General features: G+C 34.9%; 1 long non-coding RNA gene across 4 annotated transcripts; it reads right to left on the minus strand.

Moving 5' to 3' along the window:
* Positions 1-4449: 4449 nt before the first annotated feature.
* Positions 4450-23730, minus strand: LOC120263319. 4 transcript variants are annotated; one of them, XR_005537055.1, is made up of 5 exons: positions 23397-23730; positions 7607-7662; positions 5043-7521; positions 4881-4958; positions 4450-4794 (listed from the first exon to the last, which is right to left on the minus strand). It is a non-coding gene; the product is annotated as an uncharacterized LOC120263319 (long non-coding RNA). The 4 variants fall into 4 exon arrangements; XR_005537056.1 differs by having other exon boundaries at positions 5043-5150; positions 6935-7662; XR_005537054.1 differs by having other exon boundaries at positions 5043-6700; positions 6935-7662.
* Positions 23731-24145: the final 415 nt, after the last annotated feature.

Consider the following 24145-nt stretch of genomic DNA (forward strand, 5'->3'; position numbering starts at 1 on the left):
TAATTTGTACTTATTGTATTCACTGATAATGAAAAAGATTTGTTTATATCTATCATGTAGATGAATAATATACAAATTTTATATATTTGTACATACTGGCTTAGCAATGAGATGCGAGAATATAGCACCATCCTTAATTTGTTGTTCTTGTTTGTTTGTTTGTTTTTTTTTTTGTTGATATAATGTAGTTTGTTTCCCTGGATGGTAAGGTATGTGAGTTTATTTGGAACCTAGGCAGGTGAGCATACATAGCTGCAAGAATTTCTTACACCCATTCTTGGGAATTCTGCAACTGTTCAGACTCTAGAGATGTGATAAGTAAGAACTGAATATTGGTACTAATTTTAAATCCCCTCTGCAGTCAATTCGTTTTGGAAATGTAATGAAACCTGACTTTCTGATTTCCCTTTACTACTGCTGTGCCTCTGCAATCTTTCACTCATCTTTTCAATGCAAGATCTAGACATATTTATTGGAGGAGAAAACTTAGTTGAAGTGCACGTGTTTGTTTGATAGTATTTAAAATTTTTTGTAGTTGGAATTACAAAATTTTTTTAAAGTAAGTTGTTTGGTTAGATGGATTTAAAAAAGTAACTATAGTTGCAAATATTCTTTCATTGAATTTTGGTGGATTAGGAACTGAACGTAGTTCTAAATCCAACATTTAGAATTCCAAATTTTTTTTAAATAGCCTTGATTTTTATTTAGTTATGTTTTATTTAAATAAAAAAAATAAAAATCTTTGAAAATAATGTCCAATATTGAATATAAATATTAGATATAAAGCAAATTTTAATGAAATAAAAAAGAATCATATATTAAATTAATTGTATATAAAATTAAATAAATATATAGCTAATTATTTATTTTATAATTAACAAAATCTAATGGGGTATTTTATATTTAACAAAATATAATGGTCACTCAAGGTGAGGTAATTTCATCATGGGTAATCTAGATTTATAAATCCTTCCAATCAAACATAATTTTATAATCCACAGTACTAAATACATCCAACTAAATATTTGACTTTCGTGTATTTTTCAAATACAGAAATTTTCAGATACACTGTAATTAAAAATCTATTGTATTTTCAACTAAATCTTATTAAATTCTATCTAAGTGAAGTTCATGTAGTTCACCATTGGATTTTAGATAAATAATTTAATGGAAAGAGTAGGGATATTATGGGAAAATTGTTATATTTTAATATATTTTTGGGACATATTAGAAACTCAATAGGCACTACTACACCAACCACATCTGTTGCATTGCACCTAAGTCGATGTCTATATTATAAGGCTACTGGCAAAGACTTCCTGGATTATGACATTATTACTACTGAAAATAATGCCTTAACGATCCTAATATTGTTGTTGCTGTGAAAGCTCCATTCCTTTATTATTGGCATATAGGCTTGTGGCATCAAATCCCACTAGGGTTATGTTGATTAAGGGTAGCGGTTGTAACAGTTTTTTCTTAAATAAAATTAGTGAAGTTCATGATTGTAATAAGTTTATTAGGAATTTTCTTTAGCCAAAAACAATAGTCAAAATGGTCTTCATTATTTATGGTGGTCTACCTTGAAACAAAAGAAAATCTGACATGGGACTTGGAATCCCAAACCTTCACATCTCTAAAATTGCTTTGATGGCTAAGAATATAATTTTACTCCTCAAGGATAAAAAACTTCATGCTGATAGAGTGAAAATCAAATATGGTTCCTTTTATCCTTCCTGCCTAGTAATGTTAAAAAATATTCTTGGACTTATAATTTTGTCTTTTTTATTAAGACCTAATCATTAGATTCGTGGTGTTAGTGTCTACCATACAAGGTTCGTTAATAACCTTGGTACTATCAATTATAATTGTGCATAAAACTTACATATTTGAACATGGATTTGGACATTGAAAGAATTAAAATGGTGATCTATTAATAATTCAATTTGGTGCTCAAAGACTTTGTTTTCAATCTTTAGTCCTAATTAGGATCTTAAGTTGATTTTTGATAACGGCATTCTTTCTTCTTACTCTATTAGTTGGGTTGGGCATCCTAAAACTGATGGTTGTAAAAATTTTCCCGACTGTTAATAATACCTAACATGCTAGCTCTTATTTTAACAACTATTGATTTGAGTGGATGTCTCTATAGAAGCTTTTTGTAAACCCCAAACTTAAGATTTTAGTTTGTCAAACTTTGCTACTATTGACTATTTACATTTTACTATGTATAACTCTTTTGATCTTTGTTGTTGTGGTGGTTTAGTATCAAAATATATTAATTATTTTTTTAAGCCTAACAAAATTGTTTGTCTTATCTAGGTGGAGATTTGAAAAATACTTTTTTTTAGGGCGAATAAGTTGATAAGTTGTGCTTAATACAACAAACTTTAATCAAGGCTTAAAAGCTACAATCCCATTATAGGATAACATTAATAAGCCACTTGGAAGATCACAACCCATATGGAAGAGTGAGATATTGGGGTTTCGCCAAGAATGGTTTGCGAGGTAGTTAGCTAAGCCATTACGATCATTTGAAATAACTTCAACAAGATCTTGATGTTGTTAATCATGTCTCTAAATAGCCAATAGGCTCAGTCATTTCCTTAGTGGATTAGTTGGACTAAGCCAGCATAATTTGCTAGAATGGTATCTAGTCATAAGCTCCTATGTCTACATTGTTCAAAAGTATACAGAAGGGCAACTACTTCAGGTTGCCAAAATTATGTTTTTAAAGTTAGAAACAATATTAAAATCAATATTAGATGGTGATGCTCAATCTTCCTAAGAAGCATCGCTAGAAACAGTAATAGTTCGGGAAGGACTAAGTTGCAAATTAAACTCCCCGCATCTTAAAGCATAGTCCTTTGAATATTCAAATCCCTTCTATTTTGTGAAATTCTGGCTTGATCTTCTTAAAGATGAGATTCCATCTTGCCATCTAGATAGGCTAGGCATTGGATGTTGACAAAGCTTTGAGGATTTGGTCACCAATTCTGGTTTAGAGCCTATTCAGCAACCAATCACTAGTAGAAAAAACAACAATTAAATCAAAATCAACACCTACATGTGAAGCTACCAAATTCTACTAGGCAGGACTCTTAAAACATTCCTAAATAACATGCTCTATAGTTTCAAGAATTAACCCACATAAGGTATCATGCAATACATGACTGTAATTAACTGGCATACATATAAGCATAAGAGTATAATTTCCCCTAAAAGAGTTTCTAGATTAAATTTTGGGTTGATCGCTTAACTTTGGTGTTTTTTCAGTTTGATCATCCAAGTCCAATTTGAATCAAAATAGTCACTTAGTTTTAATTTACTTCCACCGACAGGTCATCTAGCTATTTCTTGCCCCCTTTTGCTGATCTGGCCACATGAGAAGCCCACTCAGCAGTCCAGCCACACGCCCTAACTGACATAGCCATCCACATCAATTACAATTCTCGCACATCAGTTATACAACCCGCCACATCACTAGGAAGGGTTTCCACTCGGGCAAATCTTCTTTATCTTCTAGAGCAGAGGCAACAATGGCATGGGAGGTAAATGAGTGCCATGGAGAAGAAGATCTTGGTGCATTATTGAGGTATAGCAGGTAAAATCACGCATGTTGGAAGGTCTTCATATGTCCCGACGATGGTTAGTTCGGGAAATAAAGCTCTTTAATCCGTCTTTGTTGGAAGCCTTAATTCTGGCTTTCCACAACTTGTATGAAAGCCAGCGGGAGAGGGAATGTAGTTTGAGTGGGTGAATGGGAGAGGGGGTGTAATATTAGTTATTAGGGTTGAATTAAATCCATTGATTTTAGTCTTGTGTTTCTCCTTCTTTTTTATTTATTTATTTTGAAGGTGTTGATTGTATTTTGAGTATTAGGGTTGAATAATTGAATACAGTTTTACTTTTTCTCTAGATTTATGAAAGCCCTAAATAAAGTGATTTTTTTATTCTTTATCTTATCAATCTTTTGTTTTATGCTATATAATTTTTATTAAGAGCTTATAATTATGATCTTAATCAAATGCAAAAAAAGAATGAACTGCAATAAATTTCCTATAATACTCAGACATACATATGATTCCTTTTGCATGATTAACTTCATTTACAGATGTGCAATTGAAATTAATCATAATCAAGTACACATTTGTAATTGTCTTAATTAATTGCAACATTGTGTTTACACCTTTGAAGTTTTCTCCCATTCACAATCTGCATACATTTGTAATTGTTCTGTTATTGAAATTAATCATAATTAATTACACACTTTTGAATTTTTCTTTTAGTCACAATCTGCATACATAATATGCATCAAGCACAAAAAATTTTCATATGCTCCACATAATCTGCATACATTTAAGTAGTATAGATGCATTAAGCAATCCTATACCAAATTAAATGAGATCAAATAAACTGGATTGAAGTAATAACTTAGAAGCACAAAAACTTGATCATTGAAATGACTATCAAACATTCACATTGTTGCGGTAGTATACAAAAATTTGGCAACTGCAGTTGCCAACATTAAAACAAGTGGCTATGTTGTCCAACATACCAAAAAGTATTCATAAACCAAAAACACCAAACATGACTTGACCATCTCCTCCTTGGCAGAAGACCACATGTATTCCTTTATGGGACCCAAGCTTTCCTTTTCTTTGTAGCATCACTTGTACTCTCGATTTGCTTCATGTGTCAATTAATGTTTTTGCCTCCCTTAATATGCATTTTCTATCTTGGAAGCCTAGTCCGTTCTGCAGGAGTGTCCCCTGGTAGGTTATCCTTGTTGAGCTACATTTATCACCCGATAAAAAAACAAAGGTCACTGCAACTATACTGTGTTGAAAATGCACATATCAAAATAAATATCCATTCACCTGTGACATGGGGTCTTGAGAGCTTGGGGGTTGGTTTGCACTTGGGTGATGTTGATCACCTCCAATCAAATTGGCAACCTTTAAATCAATGAAGAAAAAAAAATTAATGTCTTATGGTTATAGATACACAAGAAAAGAAACAAAATAAGATAAGGAACACACCATGGTGAAGTGCTCATCCAAAACTTATGAGTCAATATTGTCCATTGGGTCTTCTTGCCATTCTTCACTTTGTACTGCATTTTGGGACAGACTTGCTTCATTTCTCTCCTGGCATTAACACATTGTCATACCTGAAGTAATACTACACAATATTCCAGCATTATCTAGCTCCACAAATGCTACATTTGATTGCCACCCCTTTCTTGCTAATCTTCTCATTTGTGTACCCTCTTCTTTCTTCACCTAACTCTCTTCTTCTTAGTACAACCTTCCTACCTCTTTTCTGTTGACAGGCTGTGGAGGAATTATAGGTCATTTATTAGATTTGGGCCAAGAATCCCTGTCATGGGTTGGGTTCAAAGTGTGTCTGTAGGTGTCCATGTAGGTGCTGACCTTGTAGCAACTATCTAGATAGTTCTTAGGGTTTTTCATTGTTGTAATATATAACTGAAATTGCATGGCTACAAGGGATACCATACAGCTATCATCTTCTACAAGAACATCTAGACTTTACTTTATCAACAACGTATTGACCATCAAGTCTTGTAACCTGATACTGGGCACCACCTGACCATGTTGTTTTGTAATGGAAACTTTATTCCTTTAACTTTTGCATCTTTTGAATTATCCTAGGGTAGTGTGTGGATGTAATTTTGTTCATTGCATCTCTTCTTTTCAGTATCCTTATCATAAGGTGGGTCCTTATCATTTCATTAATTGTCACAATACTGTTAATCCTAGAATCCAAATTATGGCCACTAAAGCATTCACACATGTTATTCAAGAATATGTCACACTTGAGTTGTGACTGAAATGTGTTGGGCCAATGTTTTTCATGTATTGAGAGACACCAAGAGACATGTTTTTCAGATTGTCCATGGATTTCTCAAATGCAGCTAGGCTTGTTGCTGTGGCACAAGTCCAAAGTAGGTCTTTAAGAGTTTTACCTCTATAGGTTTTTACTAAAGTTACTATAGATGTGCCTAACACAATACCTGTGTTCACTATTTGGGAAAAGTTTTGAGATTGCAGGAATAAGTCCCTAATTGTGAAGAACACCCATAGACACACATGGAAAAAGAAGGCAATGGGGTGAAGAAGGTATCATTCATATAAGTTCAAAGGTGATTTAAATGAAACATGCACAACAAAATAATAATTCAGATGTGATTTTAATGATACATGCACAACAAAATATGTGATCAAAACATTCATCATGTTCAAATCAAGGCAGTTAAAAAAAGTTGAAGGAATCAGAAAATAATCTTCTGCCTATCACTCATGAAGGCCTAATTATTGCTATTTCTCATTTATAAGTGCTCTGCTAGTAATTCCTAGAACCATTTCCAGGTTTCCTTGGTTAATCTGCTCATAGTTGCCAAGCAATGGCGTAGCTATAGTCATTTGCATCTACCCCAACTGTTGTCAGTAGCTGGCCTCCATAAAAGTCCTTTAGAAAGCATTCATCAACACTAATGACCTTCCTGCAACTGCCAGGAAACCTTCTCTGAGGGGGGCCAACCAAGCAAACATACATTGATTGGAATACCCCTGCATGAGTCTTGCATTTTATGCTTGAACCTGGGTGTGTCCTCAACAACTCTAGCATGTAATTATATAAACCAGCCATCTAACTCTCTTTATCACCATCAATAAGCCTAAGAGTCATGAAAGGAACACAACATTATCAACAAAATTCATAATGAAGGCTAATAGAATAAAAATTGCCAAAGAAAAAAAAATGTTATATAAACCAACCATCTAACCCTCTTCATCACCATCTACAAGCCTAACAGTCATGAAAGGAACACAACATTATCAACAAAATTCATAATGAAGGCCAACAAAATTAAAATTGCCAAAGAAAAAAAAAATGGGAACATAACACTAACCTCAGTGCAATGCACTTAGCCTTGTATTCTTTAACCTACTTATATCAACCTCCTGATTTGTCTTCAATGCTTGGATGATATCTGCTATCTTCTAAGATGGATCTGCACTGAATTATTTGAAATAGGCTTTTGCTATCCACTATGCATTGACATGTCTGATATTCCTTGATTTTATCTGCATAGTGGACCTATCCTTGACCATGGGTGATGCCCACAAGTAAAAAGGGCAACCTCTTTTGTAGAATGCCTTACACATATCTTTATCATTTGGCTTGAAGTTCATTATGTATATGTGTTTAATTCCATAGTTCTTTACTGCATCCTTGAACTGCTTGAAGCTCCTGAACTTCATCCCAATTTCAAAGTGGGGATTCCTCTTGTCACATTCTTCATTGAATTCATAATACCTTGCCCTATTGGAGAAAAATTCATCCTCATCAATGGATGAGCATGACTATAATTTCTCTAATCCTGCATAATCTGAATCCATTCCAGCATCATCCCTCAAGTTTGGAAGTTCTCCAACAACAAGCACTATCTTCCTATGCACTGCATTGGTGTCTATAGCTTCCACATCTGATTCAAGGCTAAAACTCCACTCAGAGTTATGTATATCACTATCTTCTTCACCATGCTTCTTATTATTGTCTTTTCCCAAGTTAAGAAGAATACCTTCCAAGTCACTGCCCTCCTCTTGCACATCTTCTGATCCTTGTTGTTTAGCATGCCTGCATAAGCGCATCCATGTCTGTTTTAATTTCCCTCATACCTTTAAAATTAGTGCAAGTATCTAACCACCATATACTACAGTTACAAAAGAATTTAAAAAAATTGTCAACTACTTTACATGGACACTTATTATAACACCTATCAATATAACAATCGTAATAAATTAATTACTATCAAAATTAAAAACTATAACTATATGGAACACCATTATATGACACAGAGAACAACAAACACACCAATTCGCAAACAATATGATTAAATTAAACTATAAGTTAAACTGTATGAACAATAATCACACCCAAATGTAAAAAAAGTAAATTATGCTGCAATACAAAATAGATACTTAAACAAATCATGTTAATTCATAACTAATTTAATACAGAACATGTTAATATAATACAAAATGTTTATCAACCAATTTGAAAACCATAACTACATGACATACCATTAAATTATACTAGAATACAATACCGCACTAAACAACAAACATAAACAAACCATGTCACACACCATTATAACTAAAAATTCATGGCACATATATGGATAAATACTAAACAAACACACCAATTATTATCTTTTGTGCTCTTTTGGTCACTAAATTTTAACTTTAAACGGCCAAAGAACAAACAAAATCTTCACATTATGGATTTTTTTAGGTTGGGGACCACATTGAAGGAGACAACTCCTTAGTGCGCACATGTTCATAAAAACCATTACACATCTTTTCACTAGGCAATACAAGATCCTAAACAAGAACATGACCCTTCAAACAGAGGATGACTTACACAACCCCGGGATACCTCAAAATCAACATTACAAAGCAAAAAAAAATACAACAAGAGCGAAAACCCTAACTGTAAGGATTTTTCTGCAAACCCTAACAAAGGATTTTTCTGCACAAAAAAATCCTTACAGTACTCAAGTGCTTCTTTTCCTAGTGCGCGTTTCTCACAATTCACCACCATCTCCACTTATTGCAAACTTCCTCTTTGGTCCCATCGGAGGTTGCAAACTCCATCGTCCCCTTCCTCATATGTAGGCCAATGATGGTAGACTAATCTTTGTCTATGGGCGGAGAAGGTGATGATCACCAATTCCTAGAAGATGATCTGTACTCCTCGAAGATGGTGCTGTCCAGTGTTGATGTAGCCTCCTGGCCAGTGATGTGGACTACTGGCGGCCATCATGGAGGTTTTTGAATGACGTGGAAAGCCACGTCATGTGAAGACATTTTAATGGTATGTTGAGTGGGCTTCTCCGGTGGCCATGTCAGCAAAAGGGGGGTTGGGAACAGTCGGATGACTTGCCAGTGAAACTAAATTAAAACTAAGTGACTATGTTGATTTGAATTGAACTTAGATAATCAAAATGGAAAAACACCAAAGTTAAGTGATCAACCAAAAATTTAATCCAAGAGTTTCCATAGAAAAAACTTTTCCATAGGTGCCACCTATAGTTTTCACATATATTGCCACCTAGGCCAGTAATCACCAAAACTAGATCCCATGTTTAGATGGCTATATATCAACTTTGAAATTTTACCAGTAGAACAAATTGGAAACCATAGTCAATGATTTAGAATAGAATGATAAAAAAACCAACTTAGAAAGCCTATTCCAATCTAGGTATTACCTATGGAAGTGTAGGACATAGTTTCCTCAACATTTAAAAAATTACCACAAATAAGACCCATCATGGACATAATTTCCATTTTGTATAACATATTGTTATAAGTAGGTTTATAAGCCAGTAGGATATCAAAGCGGCAAAGATCATTGCATAAATTAACGTTACTGAAATTGCAATTATTAATCCATAAGTTGGGTTTCAGAATTTCTGCAATTTTGCACAAAGATTTATAAATCCAGGATAAATTAACAACTTTTGCAAGGTTTCAAATTCTACTTGGCTTTAAAAATTTTCACCCAAAGCTTATCATCAAAATTTAAGACTGTAAATAGGATCTTGACCCTCAGAGACCTTAGTACATCTAAGGTTTCCAACACCGAAGCCCCCCATACTTATCAAGTGTAGCTATGTTCCAAGAAATTGAGTGAAAGCTATTAACATTGCTACCTATATCTCACAGAGAATACTTGGTAATTTTATATATTTTATTTAGGATGAAAGCATGAATGGCATAAAAGGATAATTGATAAATAGGGATGCTTATAAGGAAACTATTAATAAAAATTACTCTACCAGCTTAGGAAATATAAGATTAACTCCAAGCATTAATTGCCAAGTTAACCTTATCTATTAAAAATTAACATTGTGCAATATTGAGCCTACTAGGGGAAATGTGAGCTCCAAGATACTATGGCCTTGTTTGGATTAGCTTCTGGGAAGCCCATAAGCACTTTTTTTTAAAAAAAGTTAAGTACTTATGGGGTCATAAAAAAGTTATTTGGATTAGCTTCTCTGCAAAAGGTGAAGCTGCAAAAAAAAGCAGCAACACTATTTTTTCCAGAAGCTAGTCATGTGATGTTTATGAAGAAAACACTTTTCAGAAGTAGTTTTGGAGTTACACAATTACTTAATTACCCTTATAAAATAAAGAAATGATCTAGGTTTTTAAGGTTTCTCTCCAAGATCTGAAGCTCTCCGTCTCGTCTACTCTTGCTTTCGCCCCCGTGTGATAAATGCATAATGATTGGGATATTATTATAATTCAATGAATACCTATTTTAGTAATTTACTATAGAAAAAGTCCTATGAATGCACATACAAACAACTTCATAAATATAAAAGTACTTTTACATTAACATATCCAAACACAAAATAGAGAGAAGCACTTAACTTACTTTGAGAAGCACTTTTTTCAGAAGTCTTTCTACTAAAGTGAAAAAAAAAAACATATTTTTTATAAGTCAATCCAAACAAGGCCTTAAAGGGGAAGTTACCCAGCTTTATATCCAAAATCCTTCTAATGGCTACAATGATTATTTTATTACACCTTTAAAGATATAAATAGTAGACTTAGAGAGATTAGGAGCTTGCCTAGTAAGATCTTTACAAATATTCAAATAGAGCCTATAATATTTGGAAGCAACTTTAGTTTCTTTGATAGTAATAATTTGATCATCAGCAAAAGCAAGTGATTGAGGTTTTTAGTTAATCTATGATTAAAACCAAAGATCATATTACAATCTAAAGCATAATTCATCATAGCTATTAAATTCTGAGAAACTTAGATAAAAAGGTATGCTGATATAGGATCACCCTACCTAGCTCCTCTATGAGCTTTAATCCACTTTCTAGGACAACCATTAATAAGAAAGGAAAAGCTAGTAGAAGATGAGCATGCCCTAATCAAAGAGATCTAAATATTAGACAAACTCATTTGCCTAAGAGTTATAAAGATAGCATTCCAATCAAGTGTATCATAGGCTTTTTTAATATCAACTTTGATCATCATCCTGGGGGAAGAGGGAGGGCGATGACTATCATTTTCTAAAGACTGAGCTACTTCTTAACTTCCCAAGATGTTATCCATAGTGGATCTCTAGCCAATAATCCACTTTGTTCTAGCCCAATAAGTTTATGGATGATTAATTTTAGCTGGTTTAAAAGAAGTTTAATAATTACTTCGTAACATACATCACAAAGCATAATGGATCCTAATGGATCTCACCATTGGGTCTAGGTCCCTAAATCTTAGTGTAAAAAGCCTTCCTTTATGGCCTACAGTCATCTTAATCATAATGTTAGTCCTTGTCAGCCATGGACCGGTTGGAAGAAACTTTGGAATTTTAGAGTTGCTTCGAGGGCTAAACATTTCATTTGTTTGCTTTTTTGGGGTAAAAGAAAAATGTATAACTTCGTTTACTCCTTGAATCTGGGCTCTCAAACTCCGTGTATCTTCCTTTTTCTGGAATATGAAATTGTTGAACACCTTATTTATTCCTATTTTAAATCGCAGATTGTTTGGTCTTTGGTTAATGACTTGGTTAGTAAAAATATTTCATTTCCCAATGGTTTTCTTTGTGGCATGTGGATTGATTCTAATCAAAGTGGCAACTCTGTTTTTGTTAATTTTGTTATTGCTGCTACTTCCTTATTTATTTGGAAGGGCAGATGTAACTACATCTTCAAAAACGAACCTCTAGACCTTAATTATATCTCTAGAAGAGATTTTCCTCATGCCAAGGAGTATTCCTCTGCTCCCACTTCTTAAATGAGCAATAATCTCTTACTTTATAACTTCTCATATGTTGAGGGCATTTTCCTATTCTTTTCTACCTTTTGGACCATTGAAATATCTAATGGTGATGCAAGTTTTTACATTTCTAACTCTAACTATACTATTCTCATTGCAGGATGTTATATCCTAATGAGCTTTGAACTAGATGGTGAAGCTAAGGCGCTTATTGTTGCTATTCATTGTGCTAATGAGAGTAATCATACTATTTAGCACATCTTCATAGCATGTTCAAATCTCTTCGCTGCAATCAACTCTAGTGAACCACAAAATACTTGGAGAGCAAACTTGTAGCTTAATCTTCTTAGACATTTAATCATTGATGGCAAAGCTCCAAAAATTCATATTATCCCTAGAAGTTGGATCAAAGTTGCTATTGACTAGCTAGCCATGTAAGTAGTTTGCATTCTGTGTCCTCGTTCCATCAGGGAAGATAGTTGCCGAGCCGACTAATGAAGAACCTCCAATCTAATGGTTATTCATTGTGATTTTCTTAGCTTCTAGTTGTAGCCTTTCTTCTTGTTTTATTTGTTTACTTTTTTAGTTTCTTCTTGTTTCCTTGTTTCTCTTTTAACCTTTGTTAGTGTTTTAATAAGGCTAGTTTTTTAGCTCTTATAAAAAAAAGAGTTATAATCATTAGGAAGAGCCCTAAGGATATCAAGAACATAAGAATTGTTATTTGAAACATATAGGAAATTTTATTGTGATAATTATAAATGCCGGTAGCATTATAAAAGAATTTAAAGTTGAGGTCAACATTCTTGAGCTATAGAAGCCTAGCTCTCTATGCCTATTTAATAGAGCCAAGACTTGCTCATAGACGAAACCAAAACTGGGCTGGCATAAACTGAACTCAGATGGGGCTGTTTGCTTAGGGATTTGATGACTCAGTATCATCTCAGAACCTTTTTGTTTTGGTGAGGCTTGACCAGGATTTCTTCATTTTCCCTTGGATATTATATTACTTGACCGATTGGGCTGTCTAACTATCACTATTAGGCTTACTTTACTGGTCACCAAAGAAGGGCTGAAAACCTATTTTATAAAGAATGGAGATTTATAAGTTGAGAAGGATTTAAACCAATAAAGGCCTCAAGCACCTATAAGGATCTAATATCTACCTTAATGTTATGAATATCAATCTCTAAAAATGACATGATAGTGGTTCTACATTTAATCAGATGATTCTCGGTTTAAGAAACATGGTGAGAAAATACATGATAGGTAACAAGGCTATTCCAAGTTTTAGAAACAGAATTATGACAGGTATTGTATTCTAACCAATAGTTGTCAAATCTAAACACCCTATTTTTCCTATAACTAAAGAAGCAAGCTAATAGAAAAAAAGGAGCATGATTAGAGATAACTTTGGATGATGTCTATTAGCATAAGAGTAGTGTAAGAAGTCCATGCAATGTTGGCAAGGATCTTGTCGAACTTGACCCAATGACTAGTTAATCCCATTTGACCATTGTACCAAGTATGGATAGATCCAATATAAGCAAGTTTTGGAAGTCTTGGGTATGGTGTTATAAGTGGTAGCCATATATGTTGTCAATAGAAGGAGAGAAGTCTCATCCTTGAAGAGGGACCAAATCCCCTGTAACTGTAGAAAAATTGTCCACCAACTTTTGAGGCACGCATCCGCAAAAGGCTATAATCAACCACTTCTAATTTGACCATAATCTAATCACAAGGTATGCCTTATTTTCTGAACGTGTAACACCGAGGAAGGCCACAAGTCAGGATGAGGAGGCACTACTGAGATGTATGTTGGCTTCTCTAGTGACAACTTCACATTAGTTCTCAACACTGAGAAATTATCTACGCCCCCACCTTAGATGATAGTGAACAATTATCTAGGGCTTGCACTCATCTAAATACACTTGTTCTAGATCCTTTTTCAACCCCATGATAGCATCGCCTTCACAGGTTGGCATTTTCCTAACCATCCTTGCCCCACTATGGATTAGTGGCTACACAACCGGGGTTGACAATTAGGGGTAAGCATCGCAGTTTGTCTCATCATTCGCAAGGACATAAGGCTTTAGTGTATAGTTAGCCTCACTGTGACCCACTCTCCCACATCTGAAATAGAAATATGTAATTTCTCATATAGTACAACAACCATTACCTTCTCATTTTCTAAACCAAGCCATAAGCCCTATTTCAAGGATGGATAAATTAGTTTTTAGGCATATACAGACAAACTTAGCACTTGTAAGGTTCATAGTGTGCTCATCATCCTTTAAGTGTTAACTGAACTAATAGTCTATAGTCTTAAGAATCTCACCGTCCTAAAACTCTATTGAAAGACGATAAACTTGAACCTAGATAGTGGTAGGATCCAACCATTTTAATCCTGGTTGGATCCCTCCCTCCTCCGACCCATTATGTCAACTATAGGACCATGACCATCACCGTCTGTAACCCATCCTATAAGAGTTGTTGAAGTACTTCTTGTGTTTGACATTAAATGAGATTATAGCAGTTTGGAATATCTGCTATAAAGAATGCATCAAATCCACTCCACAGATGAACCACAACTTCCTTGACCTGATCTAGTGGCAAAGCTTTGCTAAGAAATTTTCCAAACAAAGTTGTTTGTATCCTCGAGTAGCTTAGAGTCATAAGTCTGTGTACAGACAGGTTAACTCCTCACCAAGCTTCTTAGCCTTTCAATGTCAATCTTTTACAACAAGAGAGGAGAACGGCTAGTGCCAAAATCTTACCCCATCAACCATCACAAGTGAGGGTATGAAGAACTCAAAGGATGCAAGGAGAAGATGGAAGGTCAAGGGTTTTAAGGATACTTGGTTTACATATCAACTAAACAGAGTCTTCTTTCTCTTCTTGATAGCTTATCCATGGACATTGTGCCCATTATTATGTTTCTATTGTTTGACAAATATGGTGTTGCAAGTCCAACTTGTAAACAAAGCCACACTTTAAATATCCTGGTGCATATTCTAGATAAATTTAATTACAAACACCAATAGAGATCAAAGGAAGCAACTTCCTAGAGATACTCAGAAAGCCCTAGCAACCAGTGAACAAAAACAAAGATAACAAAGAACAAGAGAAACATATCAAAGCTCCAAGATGAAGCTTTCTTCCATGATGAGATGCTTTTATACCCTGCTAGCTCAAACCTAGATCACACTTTTACCGCATTCTGGTACCTAACACACCCCTTGCACGTGCCCTCAAGTGCACGGGTCGCTCAAGTAATAAAGTGTACCCAACGGGTCTGGTAGTTAAATCAATAGGGAACAGGGTTACTAGTACTAACTACTTATTTGCTATCTAGCCTAATGAATGAGATGATGTGATGATCCAGTGTGTAAAGAAATGAATACCGGAGATGAATATGCAAGGGAAAAAAATAAAGGGAGATCTCAATTAGTAAATGGATAAACACCTAAATGTGTATATTTTATACGTATTCTTATTGTACTATTTATGTATAGATCGATGATTTGTTGCCGTTTGTGTGGTTTAATTGGTCTTATTCATGTTATAGGTCATGAGGATGCCCAGGTGAGTTCAACAACGCAAAAGAGAAAGAAAATGACATAGAAAAAGACATTTTAGAGCCCGGGTATTGCAACAACACTGCAATAGTATTGTAGCACGAAGAACTCGAGAAACAGCAAAGTCTTTGATTTAGTTGACGGGTTTGCTGACGGCTGTGAAGACGCCCGTGAACTAGATAAAGAATATGCAGTTTTATGATAGCATTTTACTGTACCACTTCATGAATTTTTGGCGAATTCCTCAAATTCTGACGGCCTCATTCACGCTCGTGAAGAAGGCGGTGAAGCCACCCGAGAAAGTTTTAAAAAGAGATTTTAGGGATTTTTGAGCCATCTTCTTCCACACTCTCTTCTCCTACCTCCACCATTCCTCTCCATCTTCCAAATCCGGGTTAAGAAAGCTCAAGAAGACATTTTAGGCAAGGAAATTAAAAGAAGATGCAAGATCCGACATTATCTCCCATTTTTAAGCTTGTAGAAAGCAAGGAAGCCATCCCTTTGTTGGCATTGTTGGAAGCTTCCCGTGACTTGTCTCTCCACATTCATCACTTGAGGGAGTTCTTTATTGCTTTATTTAGTTGTTTTTGTGGATATGATCATGTATTTTCTTAGTATGAACAACTAAACTCCATGGTCTCTGAATATCGGTGAACCTTGGGGTGTAGTTGCTTGTATGGTTGCTTAGTTTGCTTTGAATGCATGTGGTTTGATTTTGTTATTTAAGCTTTGTGTTCTTTAATGTATTGAATTGCATGAGAACTTTGTGGTTTGACTCCTAAGTTGTACTTGGATGCGCGGGATGTGCCATTGTGTTAGACTCACATAGCTTGAAAGGGATCCATGTACGAATACACCGAGGGATTCGGGTATTTTATACCCCTTTAACCATTAGAGATGAACCTAGATGTGTATTTGATCCTAGTTTTAGAATTCCTTGTCCGCATTGCAATCGTAGGAGGATTTGGTCGGAAGAAATTCTGCACCAATACTCATACAGGATTAGGGGTAATCAGCGAGGGATTTAGGATTATCTATTTTGGAAATCTCTTGGTCCAAATTCACCACTGCCTTGTAACCTTAGCATTCTCAAGCATTAGTAGTCCCGAGGGAATCCTCATCTGTGACTGTTCTTTCCTCTAGATTTCTCACCCTTTCATCCTGGCATATTTTCATTCACCTTTAGTAATTCTTATTCCATTTTTGCTAGTTTAGGACACTTGTATTCCGGTTTGTAGGCTATACCAAACGTGAAGAGAAAGTAAGGGTAGCTCCTTAACCCCATGGAATATGACCCCTGTGTCGCTCACAGGGTATTACTTGATGACCCCGGTGTACTTGCGGGTGTTCACATCAGTAAAAGTGGAGTATCTGGGCGATGCTCCCCTAGGATTCAGGTATTAGGCACTAGGTGTACAAAGTGTTTCTCGAATGAGTATGTTAAGTTGTATGAATTCTAAGATATATCAATCCCTACCTCCAGATCACCGATAACTAGTCTCCTACGAGGTTCCGGTGGAGAATTCTGTCGACGCCTTACACCACATTGATTACATAGCACTCTAGGGATCTCAAAAGATATATTTGATTCCTAAGAATAAACCTAACCCTACTTCTAAGTGAAAGGTCCCTAACTTCCTACGAGGTCCCGGCAGAGAACTCTCTCAATACCTCACACCACATATGGTTGCTTAGAGGTTAGAAAATACATAGATAGAATACACCAATTAGAACGGAAAGGGGACACTCCACTATCTCATGACTCACCCTCTCAACCCTCTTAAATCTTGAGATTCTAACCCTAATGGAAACCTCTCTCTCACTAAGATGAACAAATCATGCGAACCAATTAACTAAAAGATCAATAAGATAAGCAAGCATTAAGAAAACAAGATTGAAACTCAACCAAACTTGAATTTAATAGAAACACAAAGCAAATCCACACAAGATTAGAATCCTAGGGTTCATTTGCCCAAATAGCCTCTAGGGGTTTAATTTTCCATGGAGCAATATACAAAGAAAGCAATCAATTAATGAAAGTATATAAAAGCCATAAAAATAAACCCCCTATATCTGCACTAATAGCCTTCATGGATAATTTCAATGTCTTGATGGAATCCACTCTGAAGCTAGGTTGCCACTGGCTTCCTTGATGCTATGACGGAGGAGGAATCAGTTAAAGTTGGTGAAGAAATGTCTCCTAGGCTACAAAAACCTCTTCTCCAAACCCTAGCTACATCACATCTCAAGAGTTGCACAAAAGATAACCTAAAAGTAGGCAAAATGACCTTTTATAATCTAAAATCAAGGCTCCCACACGCCTGTGTGGGCTTGAAAATTTTTCACACGACCATGAACAATAACCACTACAGTAACATATGAATAATAACTATTACAGTACTTGTAAACAGTACTTGATGGAATGTCTTTTTTAGAGGCCAGATGGTCAGGCACACGCTAGTCTGTTAGGTCACATGGCTTTTGTCGACTAACAACTATTGAGAAGGCTCTTGAATTCTTCACACAAGCTGGAGCATGAAGGTGTGACTAGGGGTGGCAAAAATTCGGGTCCGGACAAAACCGGGTCCGAACAACTACTAATATAAATAGAAAAACTTGTGCCCGGACCCGGCCCGGTTTTTAATCCGGACAAACTTGCCATGTCCAAACCCGGTTTATTTTAAAACCGGGTTGTCCGGATGTTCAAATTTGTCCGAATTCTATAAGTTATTTTTAAGTTCGCTCAAATATTAAATTATACAAAAATAATTTAATTCACATTAAATGTAAAAAAAAGCATCAATAATCCAAAACTCAACTCAAATTATAGAAAAATCTAAGTCTTAATAGAAAAAACAATATATGTTTAAAGTTTTTAGAAGAATGAGCTTAAAACAAATGGGCCTAAGGTTGTGGGCTTTTAAAGTTTTAGGGGTTAAAAGGGCCCGGTTGTCCGAATTTCTATATCCGGACCCGGCCCGGATTTAAATTCGGACAACCAAGCCATGTCCGGACCCGGCCCCCATTTTGCAAACCTTATGTCCAAACCCTTTTTATTCTGGGTCGGACAAAACCGGGCCGGCGGGTCCGAACAGATTATTGCCACCCCTAGGTGTGACTACCTTTGTGCCCTTCCAACTTATGAATTAACTCGAACTCTCTCAGAAGTCAGCACACACTCCCATGCATTTGAACATAGTGTGTGTATCATGATCCTTTTGTTGCACAAAAGACTCCCAAAATGTGCTTCCATGACCTATCTTTGTTTCTTTTCTCTCTTCATGCATTCATAACCCTATTTGCACAAAAGAATACTAAATACACTTTATAAGCTATAAAACTTGATAAAAGAGATGCTTAATGTATGTAAAACATATATCGAAATATGTTCATTCAAGCACTTATCAATACCTGCTCACCACATCAGCATGAAGTAACTAAGATACCCCTATCAACTACGTGTAGCTAAAAGGACACTTAATGTACATTTCCCTTAAAAATATTACAACTCAACCACTTGTAATTCCTACTATGCACTTTTACCAACAATATAATAAACTTCACCACCATGGTAATTAATGGAAACCCTTATTTTAAATAACTCTCTCCATCCATGTAAAAACCAACATCTTCCCTTTATTCTTCAGCTTAGTAAACATAGTAATAGAGTAAAAAGAGTAGCTTCTTCTCACAACCAATGGCTCTGCAACCCTAAGACAATCCTTCTCCTCAAGGATTTAAAGAACAAAATTCTGGGAATTACTGTTGTAATGTATTATAAAATTCCGATATGCTTCATCGGAAGAAGAGTTTTCCCTTTGAACCAAAACTTGAACAACTGCTCTATTAAACCACTTCTCCAATTGCCTTTCTAAACTAGCTATAGTTGTTTTCATTGTTTCATTGTCTTCGGAAATGAAATTAGGCTAGGTTTTTTAGGCCTCTCCCTTACCTAATTTCTTCATAAGTTGTGACACATGAACAATATTATGAATTTTGGTTTATTCAGGCAATTGAATTCGATAAGCTACTTTTCCCACCTTTTCTTCTATAGGATATGGGCCAAAATACTTTGTAGCAAGTTTGTGACAAATTCTTTTAGCTATTGAAGATTTTTTATAAGGCCGTAAGTTGATAAAAAGCCAAATCTCCCATTAATCTCATACAATTCTTGCCTTTTGATAGGTTCTCCTTTAGAGGCTGTAAAATTGTTTCTCTGGCCATTAAGGTCTTTTAAATTAGTTTGGATTTAGAAATAATTGGCTGGTATAGTAATTGCATAGGAGGTCCTTTGCAATAGACTATTTTATAGGGTGGAGCCTTAATAGTTGAATGGTAGCTAGTGTTATACCATCATTTAGCTAGAAAGAGCCATTTGAGCCATTCTCTTAAACATTCTCTAGTCATGCACCATATATAATACTCCAAATGCCTGTTGATTACTTTTGTTTTCCCATCAAACTTAAGGTGACAAGTAATAGAAAAATTCAATTTCCCTTCTAACTTGAAAAGCTTTTTCTAGAAATTGTCTATTGCTAAATATAGACTTTAAAGCCTATGTAGCCTATAAATTTGATCAAGGAAAAGTTAAGAAACCATTAAAGCTATATAAGGGTGTGACAAGTTAATAAAATTCTCATATGTGCTCAACGTATCCTCTACTACTAGTATAGTGTTCTTTCCTTGTGAAGTAGAAAAAGCACCAACAAAATCCATGCTAATTTCTTCCCAAATTGCTTTAGGAAATGGCAAGGGTTGTAGTAATCTAACTGGAGAAGTATTCTCAGGCTTATTCTTTTCATAAGCATCACATTGTCTTACCAAAGTTTTGACATCATGTTTACACCCCTTCCAATAGAAGTGATTAGTAATTATTTTCTTTGTTGCTTCATACCATAATGTTTCTGAAATTCATTCAATATTAATTGTTTTAATTCCATGTCATCCGCCATTACTAGCCTGCCCTTCTTTTTCTTCAATTGCCCTTGTGACCAAGTATAGTAAGATTTACAATTCTACCTTTGCTGAATCTGTTGTATTATTTGCTGCAATTTAGAATCTACATTCCAACCCTTTTATATCCTCTCCCAAATTTCAAATTTAACTATAGAAATTGCTGAGAAAGTGGGTTTTCTAGATAGTGCATCAGCTTCTATATTCTCACTTCCCCTCTTGTACAACACTTCAAAATAATAGCCTAATAATTTAGCCAACCAATTCTGTGAACTTGGTGTTGTAATCCTTTGCTGTAATAAGAATTTTATTCTATGATGATTAATTTTGATCATAAAATGTATTCTAACTAGATAGGCCCTCCATATTTGTATCGCCATAACAATAGCAAGCATCTCCTTTTCATAGATTGAAAGCAATTTATGTCTGTCTGATAAGGCCTTGGTTACATAGGTAATGGGTTTCCCGAACTGCATAAGCACTACAACAATTCCTTCTTCACATGTATATGTTACTACTGTAAACTCAGCATTGAAATTAAGCATTGATAATAAAGGGGCAAAGCTCATCACTTCTTTAAATTTATTAAAAGATTCAATACTAACTACACTCCACTTGAAACTATTCTTCTTCAATAATTATGTCAATGTTTTAGAAATGATTCCAAAGCCTTTTATAAATTTTCTGTAATATCTTGCTAGGCCCAAAAAGTTCCTTAAATCCTTAATTATTTTAGAGATTGGCCACTCTTTAATAGCTTCTACCTTGTGTACATCCATTTCTACTCCTTTATTGATGGAATGAGCTAGATATTTAATACTCTTCACAGCAAATGTACACTTGGTTCTTTTAGCATACAACCAACTAGCTTGCAAGATTGAAAATGCATGTTTTAACTGCTTCATATGTGATTCCCAACTGGTGTTGTACACAAGTATATTGTCAAAAGACACTAATACTTATCTCCTTAAAAAAGGTCTGAACAATTCATTCATGGGCCCTTGAAAAGTAAATGGAGTGTTTGTTAACCTGAAAAGCATCACCAAGAATTTGTAGTGTCCTTCGTGGGTTGTAAACTTAGTCTTGCATATATCATTTTCTTTCATTCTAATATGGTGCTATCCAAACCTTAAGTCCAGGTCTGAAAAATATTCAACATCATTGAGTTCATCTAACAATTTTTCAATCAATGGTTTTGGAAACTTATCCTTCACAGTTTATCATTAATTGCCCAATAATTTACACACATTCTCTAGCTATTGTCAGTTTTTTTTAAACCAAAACAACTAGAGCTGAAAAAGTAGTACTAGTCCTTATAACTCCCTTGCTCACCATCTCTATAACTAGCTCCTCAATGATGTTCTTATGAAAAGATGGGTATTTATATGGCCTCACACTAATGGTATTAGTCTCATCCTTTAATATAATGGCATGATCATGAGTTCGCATTGGAGATAATTCATTAACCTCTTGAAAAATGTCATCATGCTTCAATAATAAATTCTGTAACTATTCCTATTGTTGAATTTGTAATTGCTCTTCTGACTATTGCTTCAACATGCTCATATTAATTCATATAGTGTTACTACCAATGAACACAATTGAACCCTTCATAATTCTACTAGTAATGCCTTTACCAAGGATTTTCCCTGTAACAAATGTATCCTAGGTAAAGGAGAACCTTTCAATACCACCTTCTTATGGCCCACTGTGAATTCCATTCTGAATGTAGTGAAATTCTATATTATAGGCCCAAATAAAACCAACCACTAAATTCCAAGGACTATTTGACAACTTTCCAATGGATTTACCACAAGATCAACCTAGAATTCCACTCCTCGCATCCTCCATTTCATTCTTGCACAAATTTTATAATATCAGATCCTGCTGCCATCTTCAACTATTACTGCACAGGAAGGCTTATTGTAGTTTTACAACCTAACTTGTTAGCAGTAAATTCATTCATAAAGTTATTTGTGCTTCCTAAATCAATCAGAATATATTTTTTTTGGCCATATACAGAACCACCAACGCTCATTGTGTTATAGTCTATTGATGGAGGAATTCCTGCCAATGCATTTAAAGATGTAATAGGAAAATTTTCAATCTCAACCACTAACTCCTTTACAACTACCCCTTTATCCTCCTCCTCAAATTTAACTTTTGTATTCTCATCTGCACATACTTCCAGCCTATATAATTGTTCATTTTTCAATCATGATCTAATGAAAACTTTTCATCAAACCAGTAACACAAGCCCTTCTTTCTTTTCTCCTCCAATTCTTTGTTTGACATAGTTTGAAGGGTCTTCCAGAATTATTCCTAACTCCCCTCCCAAAACACTATTATTTCACCCTGTACTAACTCATCCTAATTCTTGCAGCATCTTAGAAGTAGGCAAAAGTGGAACTAAATTTATATCCTTTTGAATTAATTTTACCCTGTAATGAGCATTATCAATTGCCACTTCCTGTAACTTTGCTAACCTAATAGCTTGCTATAAATTTTTTGGATCAAACATCCTAACTGAATATCGATTTCATCTTTCAATATATACCACAAAACAATTAGTTGTATACTCTTCTTGCAGAAATAATCTATTAAGCAGCACATAAAATTTATCTAGATAAGGTTGAACTAATCATATTTGTCTCAAACTCTTAAGTTCTGACATAGGATTATAATGCAACTCACTTCTAAGTTTGATGTTCAAAGCCAACAAATAATCATTCCAATTAGGTAATTCCCAAGTCAATCTACTCCTAATAAAATTTTGATGTCATTGCAATGCTCTACCTTCTAAATGAAGTGAAGCAATTTTAACCTTTGTCCCTTCAAGAGTTTTACTAAACTCAAAAAACTAAACAAATGCCAGCAACCATTCATGCAAATTATCTCCACTGAGCTTTGGGAATCCCAACATAGTTAGCTTTGGTTGACTTGACTTATTATAGATCAATTCTTTCTCAGATCTAATAGAAATCAGTGAACTATTAGCATGATTTTTTTGATTAACAGTTTGAAGGTTAAGCAACAAGGATCGTACCTCCTCCTTGCTTTGTTGATCCTTAAGATCCTATATAACTTTTTCATGCTTCACATCTTTCTTGTTAGCTTGTTCCTTAAAGAAATTTCACAAATTCTCCACAACTCTTAAGCTCTTATCTCCATGATTTCAGCTCTAATCCCACAAGCAGAACCACCTCTCTAATAGCAAGATGTTGCAAATCCCAACCTGTAAACAAGGGCACATTCCAAATATGTTTTCTTATATTGTAAAACTTCAGTTACAAATACATAGAGAGATCAGAGGAAGCAACTTCCTGGAGATCCTCAGAAAATCCTAGCAACTAGTGAATGAAAACAAAGAGAACAAGAGAAATAGATCAAAGCTCAAAGATGAAGCTTTCTTCCATAAAGAGATGCTTTTATACATTACCAAAACAATACTAGCTCATGCTTCTACAACCTTCTAGTAACTGCCTGCCACATCATCATCAAATACCCAAGATACCCCTATCATCCTAATGTAACCTATTGTAACTAACAATGGCCCTTAACGCCCATTTCGCTTAAAAGTATTACAGTTCAAACACTTGTAATTCCTACTAAGCCCTTTCACCAACACTGTAACAGACTTAACCACCATGGTAATTAATGGAAACTCTTATTTCAAAAAACTCTCACCCTCCATTTAAAAACCAGCAACTTCCATCCATTCTTAAGTAGAATAAACACATTAGCTCCTTCTTCTCACAACCAGCAGCTCTGCAACATCGGGATTGCTATTATTGT

Source organism: Dioscorea cayenensis, chromosome 6 (genome assembly GCF_009730915.1).
Source record: "Dioscorea cayenensis subsp. rotundata cultivar TDr96_F1 chromosome 6, TDr96_F1_v2_PseudoChromosome.rev07_lg8_w22 25.fasta, whole genome shotgun sequence".
In the NCBI taxonomy this organism is placed as follows: Eukaryota; Viridiplantae; Streptophyta; class Magnoliopsida; order Dioscoreales; family Dioscoreaceae; genus Dioscorea; species Dioscorea cayenensis.